This window comes from Ovis canadensis, chromosome 19 (assembly GCF_042477335.2).
Source record: "Ovis canadensis isolate MfBH-ARS-UI-01 breed Bighorn chromosome 19, ARS-UI_OviCan_v2, whole genome shotgun sequence".
Taxonomy (NCBI): domain Eukaryota; kingdom Metazoa; phylum Chordata; class Mammalia; order Artiodactyla; family Bovidae; genus Ovis; species Ovis canadensis.
This window is the reverse complement of record NC_091263.1, coordinates 20,006,215-20,017,500: the sequence shown is the minus strand read 5'-3', so window position 1 is coordinate 20,017,500 and position 11,286 is coordinate 20,006,215.

Genomic DNA, 11,286 nt, shown 5'->3' with positions numbered 1-11,286 from the left:
GCCCCGCTGGTATGCACCTCTTCCCCTGAACCTTTCTCTCCGAGAAGGACTAGGGTGGGGGGTTGCATTACTCAGGCCCAAATGCCTTTCATAATATTGATGCCACTTGACTGTTCATATTAGGAATTTTTCAGGATCACAGTTTCATCTTGAATCTTTTGTTTACTTTCTTTGGAACACATCCAAGATTGTGTGCTGTTTTCTAATGACTTTTGCTACCCTTAAACACTGGAAAAGACATAAACGAAAAGCGAAAATTCCAAAACTTCAAATTTACACTACAAAGTTTAACAAGCAAGTGTTCTGAGGTCTAGCATGCATTACAGATTTGACCTCTTTCTTTCTTTTCTTCAGCAGTTTAGTCTTGGTCCATTCAGATCTTAAATTTGCCGTGGTCAGCAATTTTTGGCAGAAAGGTACAAACTCCCTCAAACTTCTTTGCTTTCCAGAAATTTCTCTGTCAGTTAACTTTTGCATGGCTTATAGCGACAGCCACAAATGCAAGTGCATATCAATTCCTGATAGGAATTTGAATAAATCGAGCTGGGTGGAGACTATGATACTTGTTACCAGTCAAGCACTAAGCATTTTACACACATCAGCTCTTTGCTCACCACAGTTCTGTGGGGTAGGCAGAATTATTAACCCTATTTCTATGAGGAAACTGAGGCACAGGGCAAGTCGTACAGAAACTTAAAGAAAGTGGTGGCTACTCATTGTAAACATGTAGGAATCTGGGTCATAATCCTTTATTTTTTTAAAAAAAAAGCTTGAAATCTGAATTTAATAGGAACTCTCTCAATTAAGGAAAAAAAAGCAGTTATTGAGAAACACAAAAATATTGTGCACAGGCTTCCTGATGGTCCAGTGGTTAAGAAGCCACCCACCAGTGCAGAGAACACAAGTTCAATCAGTTCCTGGTCTGGGAGGATCCCAGACCGAGGGGCAACTAGGCCTGTGTGCCACAGCTGTGAAACCTACGCTCTAGCGCTCAGGAGCGACACCTCCTGAAGCCCTCTCCCTCTAGCGCCCACACTCCGCAAGAAATGAAGCCACTGCAATGAGATGTCCACGTGCCACAACTACAGAAAGCTCTGCATGCCATCAAAAATAAATAAATATTTAAAAGCAAAATCATTATGCAAGCCCAGCAAAGCACCTCTGTGAGCCAGCAATGGCTTCAGACAAGCCCAGTTGCTCCTCAGGTCAGTGATTCTAGAAGCCACATAATCCAGCAAAGCTCAAATGTTTTTAGTCTAGAATACAGAGAACCCTGGGCCTCCCAAGTGGCACCAGCGGTAAAGAGCCTGCCTGCCAATGCAGGAGACTTTAGAGATGCGGGTTCAACCCCTGGGTCAGGAAGATCCCCTGGAGGAGGGCACAGCAACCCACTCCAGTGTTCTTGCCTGGAGAATCCCCATGGATGGTGGGCTACAGTCCGTAGGGTCGCAGAGATTCAGACATGACGGAAGCAACTTAGCATAGCACAGCACAGTGAATCCTGGTAAATTGATATGAACCCACTCTGGTTGGGGAAGAGCAGAAACTGACCCACCAGGCCACCCCCTTTCCATAGCAGAGAATCCCAGGTCTCAGGATAAGTTACCTAAAAGTTGCCCAGAAAAACCCCAGCAAGCAAGCAGCTTCATTTGCATCGCACCCTGGAGGCCAGCCACCTGGCCTCTCCTTTTCAAAAACCCTCCTTTATATAGCTTTGCCAGGAGGAATCTAATTTCACCTTCAATCATTTTTTCCATTACTTTTATTTGGAAAAATAAATAACCATCCCTTTGCTGAGTATTCAGGCTGAAATTGGGGAACCACTACCCGGTTGGAAGAAAATGTATGGTTTGCTGTGTTCATTTACCTTTCTTACAGTTCCTGTTTTTTTGTAATGTCAGGTTTGAAGCCAACAGACGCAGGGACAGCTGTGCTATAAATACACCGAAAAATGACTTCATGCCCCTGAAACTTAGTTCCTACACAATCACACATATCTCTTTTCAAAGTTTCTTTGCCCTCAAAGAAAAAGCCAGTAGTAATTAAGGCAGACAAATGACTAATTTGGGGGAAAGTCATTTGAGAGACGAGGGCTTTTAAAAGGGAAAGTTGTTTCTAAACTCGTCACCATCAGCTCTAATTGGCAGCTCTTTCTCTCCTTTCTCTGATTCTTATGAGGCCGCCTGAGACCTGTGGCTGTCTTGACCCTCCGGTGTTTAGGCCGAGCAGGGAATGGGGAACAGCCAGCCTGCTGGGCATCCTGTAGAACAGTGATTCTAGGTGTGTGATTCTTGGCACCAGCTCTCATCAGAATCACCCGGGAAGAGGAGGGCCTTGTTTACAAGGCAGAGTTTCAAGCTCCTACTTTAGACCAAGACCAACTCCAATAATCTCTGGAGTCTCAGCAGTGGAATTTTAACAAGCTACCCCAGGTGATTTGTGGGCAAACTATAAACAGAATTATTATGACAGACAGCGCGGAATAAAAACAATAAATGTGCATTCTTATGCAAGAATGTCGCCTTCCTTGTCAGTAAGCAAGGGATGGTAGCAGCCATCAAGCCAGCAGCCTCCACAGCTGCCCCGACTGTGCCCGGAGGGGACTCGGGTTGGAGAGCAGGGAACTGGGGCCTGGAGGGCTGAGGTGCATATCTTCAGAATCATTTCCATGAGCCCCGACTCTTGACTCTTCCCATACACAGAGAAGCACGAAATTGATTAACTTGAGATGGCCTGCTTTTCTTCAATTGGCAGGAATCTTTTGGTATTTTGACTACCTGCAAAATCCCCTCTATATCCTGGCTCCTCCCTTACCCCTTCAGAGCGGTCCCTCGGAGCATCTGAGAGGTGGTCTCCTGGGCTTAAGTCCTCAGCAACTGGGCCAAGTAGGACATAATTCTCAGCTCTTAGGTTGGGCTTTTTTTTTTAGTCTATATGCATTTCTTTTTTTTAAAGTATGTATTAATATTTATTTGGCTGTGCTGGGTCTTGGTTGAGCACTCTGGATCTTCACTGTGGCAGGCGGGATCTTTAGTTGCAGGACGTGGACCTAGTTCCCTGACCAGGCCCCCTGCATTGGGAGCGTGGAGTTGTAGCCACTGGACCACCGGGAAAGTCCGCTGACATGCATATTTTGCGTGTTAGACGTGACTGTAAATGCTTTCCATAGGCCATCTCATACTCCCCAGCAGTCCCCTGTGAAGTAGGCACTGTCATCCTCACTTTCCAGGGGAGGATGCGGAGGCTCAGAACCCCTTCATAAATTTCCCGAGATCACACAGCTGATTAGGGGCAGAGGTGAGAGCTGGACTCAGGCACGTTGGCTCAGAGACCCCTCTTTCCACCTTCACTCCAGGGCCTTCCTCACCCTGGGGCCCCAGGATGGAAGTGTTTGTTGCTCAGCTGTCTGGACTGCAGCCCGCCAGGCCTCCTCTGCCCATGGGATTCTCCAGGCAAGAATACTGACATGGGAGGCATTCTCTTCTCCAGGGCTTTTTGAGGTCTCCTGCACTATAGGCGGATTTCACCATCTGAGCCACCAGGGAAGCCCCGGGGAGCTGGTTTCAAATGTAGGTTCTGGGCTCGTCTCCCAGAGATTCTGACTTGGTGGATCCTTGGGAAGTGCCACCTGCCTTGGGGGCTTCACAAGTCTGGGGAGGAGCTCCCCTGCTCCAGTGCCACCCCTCCCAACATGCGGTGCTCCAGCGACATTCCCTCGGGTCGGCCACCCCTCTGAAACCAACTGTCCCTCCAGCCACCCCTCTGAAACCAACTGTCCTCTGGTCCCTCCGTCAGTCCCAGATGGTGGTCTCACTGGAGCACGACCCAGAACCGCCTCCCCTGCACTGTCAGGCTGGCTCTTTGCACCAGATCCTTCCCTCTCCTTGAAAATGTGCTCAAGTCCCCCCGCCCCCACTACAGTCTGAAAGCAAGACAAAGGTGAAACCCCACCACCACGCTTCCGACCCTCTGCTCCTCTCTAGCACCCAGCTTTCTGAGCTACCAGTTCACCTTGACCATCTCTACCCCTGCAGACCCTCGGGTCGCTCCTCAGCCCACTGCGTTCTGGCTCTGGCCGCCGCCACCCCTGATGTGGCTGTGTCTGGTGCCTCTGCGTCACCGTGTCCCGTGAGGATGTCTTCCGGCTTGGCCTCTGCGAGCAGGTCTGGGGGACTACTCCTGACAGCCCCTCACTGTTGTTTCTGGCATCTAGACCTGACTGTCCTGCTCCTCCCCCGTCTTCTCTTTCTCCTGTTGCTGCCTCCTCCCCTCTGCTTGCCCCTTACACCCAGGAGGCTCTCTTAGGTTCTGTCCTGGCCTTTCTTTTCTCCTCAAGGTGATAATCAGTCTTGCCTGGGTCCTCACCCACCATCCATGAAGTCTTTGTCTAGGATCTCCTCGTTCTCTTGCTCCTGTAAATGCCCTATTTTAAAGCACTGTTTGCAGGCCTCACGGCTGTTTCACGTTTATCCCAAACAATTCATTACTGATGCACGTGTGAGTATGTGCCCCGTCGCTTCAGTCATGTCTGATTCTATGCAGGCCTATGGACTGTGCCCGTCAGGCTCCTCTGTCCACGGCGATCCTCCAGGCAAGAATACTGGAGTGGGTTGCTATGCCCTCCTCCAGGGGATCTTCCAGACCCAGGGACTGAACCTGCATCTTCTGTGTCTCCTGCATGGTAGGCAGGTTTTTTTTACCCACTGAGCCACCTGGGAAGCCCGCGTTACTGATGCATCTTACCCCAAACATGGTGTTAGCTCTTTACTATATTTTACTTTCTGTTGACAGCTTCATCATCCGCCCAGTCTCCCAAGTCAGAAAGCTGAGTCAATTCTGTCACACACCCACCTTTAATGCACGACTTGAACTTTCTAGAAAATGCCTTCTGACTGCCTTACCCCTTAGTTCTGGTTTAAAAACAGCCTCAGAACCGCTCTATCCCCAGCTCTTCTTACCTGGTCTGTCTTTAATATGTCACCAGATTTGACTTCCAGAGAAGCAAAGTTGATAATGTCACCCGTTGGCTTGACGCTCAGTGTACAAGCTCAGATCTGAACACGTTGGCTTGAAGACGGTTCTGTACCCAACCCCTTTCTCAGATCCCCACCGCTCTGTTACTCCCTCTCACCCCCCACCCCCTCCGACCCCTGTCCTGGCCACCCTGAACTGCTGCTCATTTCGGCAGACCTCTGGTTTTGCACAAGCTGATTCTTCTAATAACTGTCTCTTTTCTTCATTTGGTAAACACTGCCTCGTTTTCTAAGCCAGCTGAGTGCTGTCTCCTCCAGGGAGCCCCAGGTTCCCAGGCAGAGTCCCATCACGCCTGTCCTGGCTGAGTGCTGTCTCCTCCGGGGAGCCCCAGGTTTCCAGGCAGAGTCCCATCACGCCTGTCCTGGCTGAGTGCTGTCTCCTCCGGGGAGCCCCCGGTTTCCAGGCAGAGTCCCATCACACCCGTCCTGACTGCTGCAGGGTTTGACTCACCCCCTTGGACAGCTCTTACCAGTGTGTCCTAATCCTCTTTCTATACCTCTGTCTGCAGTCCTCAGCAGACAGCGTCACAGCACACAGACCTCTGGTTGGTCTCAGCTGTCTCTGTAACCAACTCTCACCTGGATTACTAGAAAGACTGTTCTCACCTCTGGTTTCCCCTCCATCCATCTTCCATAATGCCACTCCGTCTCTCCATCTGTCCCCAGATTAAAACTCTTCACTGGGTCTCTGTTGCCTCGGGAGAAAGTCTAAGCTTCTGAACCTCTTCTACAGGGTCTTGAGGACCTTATCTCTGGGCACCCCCCTCTCCCCACTTAGCCTTTCTGAGAAGCACTGACCCAATTATTGATGCCAGCACCTTGTACATGTCCATCCCTCTGCCTGGAAGACTGTCATTCCACCTCGTTTCCTAACATGTTATACTTGTATTCATTTCTCAAAAGGTAGCTCTTCACACCAGTAATGGCTAACATTTAAGAGGTACTTGCATGTGTGCGAGCTAAGTCTCTTCAGTTGGGTCCAGCTCTTTGCGACCCTATGGACTATGGCCCATCAGGCTCATCTCTCTATGGGATCCTCCAGGCAAGAGTACTGGAGCGGGTAGCCATGCCCTCCTCCAGGAGATCTTTCCAGCCCAGGGATTGAACCCTAGTCTCGTGTGTCCTCTATTGGCAGGTGGGTTCTTTACCACTAGTAGCACCTGGAAACCCATGAAGTACTTACTATGTACTAAAATCTCCAAGTATAGTAGGCACTGTGCTAAATATTTTACTCTTAATAGTGACTGTTGATGAAAAATAAGCTAATTTTTGTGATTTTTCCAATGGTTGTGAAGCAAGTGGTAGATGTGAAGTTCAAACCAGGTTGATTCTAGCGCCCATCTAGAGTCACTTCCTATTTCTCATCTCTAGGGAAGCTTTCCCCAAGGCTGCCCTACCCCAGGTAACGATATCCTCTTTTTCACACATTCACTGCCCCTCCCGGAAGGAAGATTATTATTTTCTGGTTCTGTTGGTTTCAGGCTTGGCCATGTGACTTCCTTTGCCTGATAAACCTTCAGCAGAGACGATGGCTGCTGTTCCTCTAACAGAGGCAGTGATATGATTTGCCTGTTAATGGTCCATAAGAGGCGGCTCCAGCATCCCAGGTCCTAGCTGGGTGATGAGGAAAGCTGCTCTAGATGCATGATGGCCATTTAGCAGGAATGAGAAACAAACCTTAGTTTTCATCAACCACCGGGATCTGAGGACTTACTTGTTACCAAACAAAACCAGGTCATTCTGGCACAGTTGCTGCCTGCTCACCACTACTTCTGTGAATGCTTCTGTACCTACTTTTAAAACAAATTCTTTAGATAATTTTACTTAGTTGGGTCTGTGCTGAGTCTTCGTTGCTGTGCGGGCTTTGCTCTAGTGCCAGTGTGTGGACTTTTTCACTGTGGTACCTGCTGTTTGGTTGTGGAGCACAGGTTCTAAGGCACTTGGGCTTTAGTAGTTGTGGCCCTTGGGCTCAGCAGTTGCAGCTCCCAAGCTCCAGAGCACGGGCTCAAGAATGGTGCCACAAGGGCTTAGATACTTCAAAGTATGTGGGATCGTCCCGGATCAGGGATGGTGTCTCCTGCTTTGACAAGAGGACTCTTTACCACTGAGCCACCAGGGAACCCCTATACATACTTTTATTGCTGCCTCTAACATGACACATTTTGATTTAACTATTTACACATCTATTTCCCTGGCCAGACAGTGTTGTTTGAGGGACCATGTCTTATTTGTGAGCTGCATTTAACTCAGTGCCTGTTACATCATCAAAACTCAAGAAGAGTTATTTAAATGAATGACTGCAGAGTGGACCAATAATGATTGGTTCTTCATCACCAGTTAGCTGCAGGAACCATGTTCAATGTCAGATGACTTTTAGTATCCCAATGTCAGTCTCCAAATCCCTTGATCCTAGCCCTAGCGAGGATGATAAAAACGAAGTATGTCACACACTGCAAAAAGAAAGAGCTCTTGAAATCCATGAGTTTGAATCCCAGCTCTGCTTACTAAGTATGTTGCCTTAGACAAAGGTTGAAAAGTTATAAAATGGAAGATTTTATAAAATGGAAAACTTAAATGTTGAAGAGAAAGAAAGCTGTATCCTTCTGGGTTCTTGTAGCTGATCTAAGAATTAAACTGACATGAGACACGTGAACAAAAGAATGTCAACTTTAATTTCATATATATGAGAACCCCACGCACATGAGCGTTTCAGACACCGAAAGGTGAAATGAGGCACATGTAGCATTCTGATCTAAGGAATGGAGTAGGGGCCCGAGGCTTCCAGGGACAGGAAGGCAGTTCACAGCATGGCCAGAGGAGGAGCAGATACTCGGTAGTTAGGTGTTGGTCCTGCCATACAGATGAAGCCAGTTAGACAACAGCTATCTTCAGTAGAAAGATAAATGGGAAATCTTCTTCCCAAGAAAAATGGGATTTTTCTTCTCTGGGAAAAATCCCCAATTTAAGTTCTCCAAGGTAGTTAAGGGAGGGGCAGTAGTTTCTTTTGAACTTTCAGGGTCTTGGTTGCTTTCAGCTCAAAATAACTACCTTGCGAACATGGCACATTTGGGGAGGGCGCTCTGAACTTTGCGATTGTTTCCTAGGATCACAGGCCGAGTGCTCAGCACAGCTTGGCTCACTAGGGTGCGGTCATGACAGTTTGGGGGGCTGTCTTGCATCTACCCTTCCTTCCTCTGCGTGCGGGATCACTTTTTCGAGTATGGTGATTGTGAGGGCACTTCAGCACCTGGGGAAGATAGCCATCCTGTACTCTCCATGGGATCCAGACTGACCAGTCTGCTGCACTCCTCTGATTGATTTGATCAAGTGACATTAGATAAGAAGTTGCATTCTCTCCAGGTACTTGAGGCAGAGTCTCATGGGGGCAGTGGGGCTTCCAGGGAGGACACAGGCATCCTTGGTTAGACCTGTCCCTCCAAAAAGATGCCTGCTGTACCGCCCCCTCACTGAATTCTAAGAACGGGCTTGGTTCTCGCTTGACTTTCAAGCCTGATTTTCTAACCTCTAGTCAAGTCTGATGTTTCTGATATCCCCTGGTAAGGTGCCTGTGAAAAGAAAATTCTTCAGGTAGGCAGATGTCATTTAGTTTGTTTGAAAACAGTAAACAATAGATGGCTGTCTCATGTTTCTTCCCCATCGCTCCACTTTTGTTTCTATGAATTGCTACAGTCCTTCTTCCTCATGGGCCTTCCCTGGTGGCTTAGATGGTAAAGAATCTGCCTGCAATGTGGGAGACCCGGGTTCCATCCGTGGATTGGGAAGATGCCCTGGAGGAGGAAATGGTAACCCACTCCAGTATTTCTGCTTGGAGAATCCCCATGGACAGAGGAGCCTGGCGGGCTACAGTCTGTGGGGTCACAAAGAGTCGGATATGACTGAGCGACTAAGCACAGCCTAAGAGTTCTTTGACTTATCTAAGTCGTGTTCCTTAGGTTTCTAGCACCGAATTGTGCTGATTGAATCCAAGTGATGTTTCCTAGCAGTTTTGATTTCTGCTTGAAATTTATGAAATGAACTGAATGCTCTTTCATGAAAAATGCCTGCCTGACCCAAGCCCCTCGCTGTACTGTCCAAGATGCACATGCGTTCAGATCAGTCCTGTTACTGTCTGTTTGTCTGGAAGTACTCTTGGCTCTCGAACACATTCTCTGTCCCTCTTTCTGTATCTCTCTGCGTGTCTCTGTCTCTTTCTCTTTGAGTTTACTTGTGACAGGCACTGTGTCAAATGTTCTTCCAACTATGGCACCGTTTTCTGGCTGCCTACCCAGTATCCACTCTCTCCCTTACCCTGGATAGCAGAATCCCTAAAATGCTGGGTAACACACACACACACACACACACACACACACACACACACACAGACATACCCCGGCTTCTCCTGCAGAAAGAATATATATTGAATTTTACATGGACATTGTTGGATAAGGCTTCCAAGAAGACTATTTTAAGGAACCTGACTCAGCTGTCAGGTTCTATTTTGCCCTTTCCCCCTTCCCTCTCCTTGCTTGGACATGAGTCAGACTGGAGTTCTGGAAGCCATTTTGTGTCCATGACAAAGTCCTGAGGCTGAAACTTGTATTAAGGACACTGGAGCAGAAAATGAAAAGGCTTCAGGCCCCAGATGGAAACATGAAGCTACAATACCAAATATAGGACATCAAGCTCAACTACCTTCACGTTAAGGGAGAAAAACAATCTGATTTTTTTTTTTCTATCTAATTTGGGCCTCTACTGCTAGCAACTGCAGGTAGTTCTTTACCAATACATAGATTATCATGCAAAAATCCTATAGAATTTATACTACTAATCTTGTTTTACAAAATAGAGCCTTAGGCTAGCTGTAAAGCTTACCCAAGTTACTCATTCACTGGACAGTATTGGATTGACCATATTGGATCGTTATTGACCCTGGGTCTGATGGGTCAGCATTTGAATGTAGTGTCTGTTTGACAACAAAGGCCGAATTCTTATTACATTTTACTGCCCCTGCGCTGAGAATGCCACCAGAATGTAGACCAATATGACCCGTGGGTAGTACTCCTTGAGTAGGTGTGACTGCTGGAAGTTTCCTCACTGGAAAAGGTGCCGTGGGTCTTCTTTCTTCTCTCTCACAGCCTCTCCAGCAAAAGGGAAGTTTTTCAGCTCTGAGTAAATTATCCCAGTGGCCACCCATCTCGGTGTCTAGAGCTACTTCCTCTTTCTTTTCCTGAATATAAACTCCTAATTCCTTGGAGAATTCCTAGGGGGAAACGTGCTGTCGAGATGACAACTTTTCCAGGAAAAGTGTGTCACAGAGTAAATGCTCAACAAATGATGGATGGATTTATGGATGAATGAATGCTATTTTCCTGGCAGCCTTTCTTAGGACCAGTTTTGGGGCCCTGCCTTGTCATGAGATGTGGATGCTCCTCCGTAAGGAGCCACGATGGCTGGGACAGTCCAGTTTCTTGCAGCACCAACTAGCCTGTCTGTGTACACTCCAAGGACCCATTTTCCTGAAAGGTTTTGGTGAAAAGCTCTTGCCACCGGCTATGGAAAATACCTTTGCTAATCAGTGCAACTGAGTGTAGACAATGGGCACAGGCTTGTACTTATAGAAAGCTGCCTTCCAATCATGGTTCTGAAATGCTTTCCCTCTGTGATTCTGGGCAAATTACTAAAGCTGAGCCTCTGTTTGTCCATATGGTACAAGGGAATAACAGTAATTCCCATTCATGTAAGGATTATAGGAGGAGATGTATGAACAGCAGTTAGCAGGGTGTCTAGCTCATAGGACATGTTTAAAAATAATAGCTACTATCATTGGAGCAAATGGTCACTACTGGTTGGAAACATTTCTTAATCTTTCACGTAGAATTAGCCCTCCTCTCAGCTCTGGTTCCTCAGTGTCCACTTCTTTCATAGAACATGAAATAGATGAGAAAAAAAGTAACTGCTCCTAAGCCTGTCTCTCTCAACTACTATACAGCATTCTAAGGGCAGGATTTTTCTTGAAATCCCTAGTTACTGGCACAGAGAAAGTTCCAAGTAACTGAAGAATGAAAGCAAGAAGAAATATAACACAATGCCTTTGCTATAGGAATAGACATGGGAGTTTATTGTTGCTCCCAAAGGCATATAGTTTATGCCTCTGTTATAGGAAATAAACATAGGAATAAAAATGGGAGATAAGCCATTAAGAGGTTAGCTTAGAGAGCAGGTTTTGACTTCTAATCTAAGAAATTTGAAATGG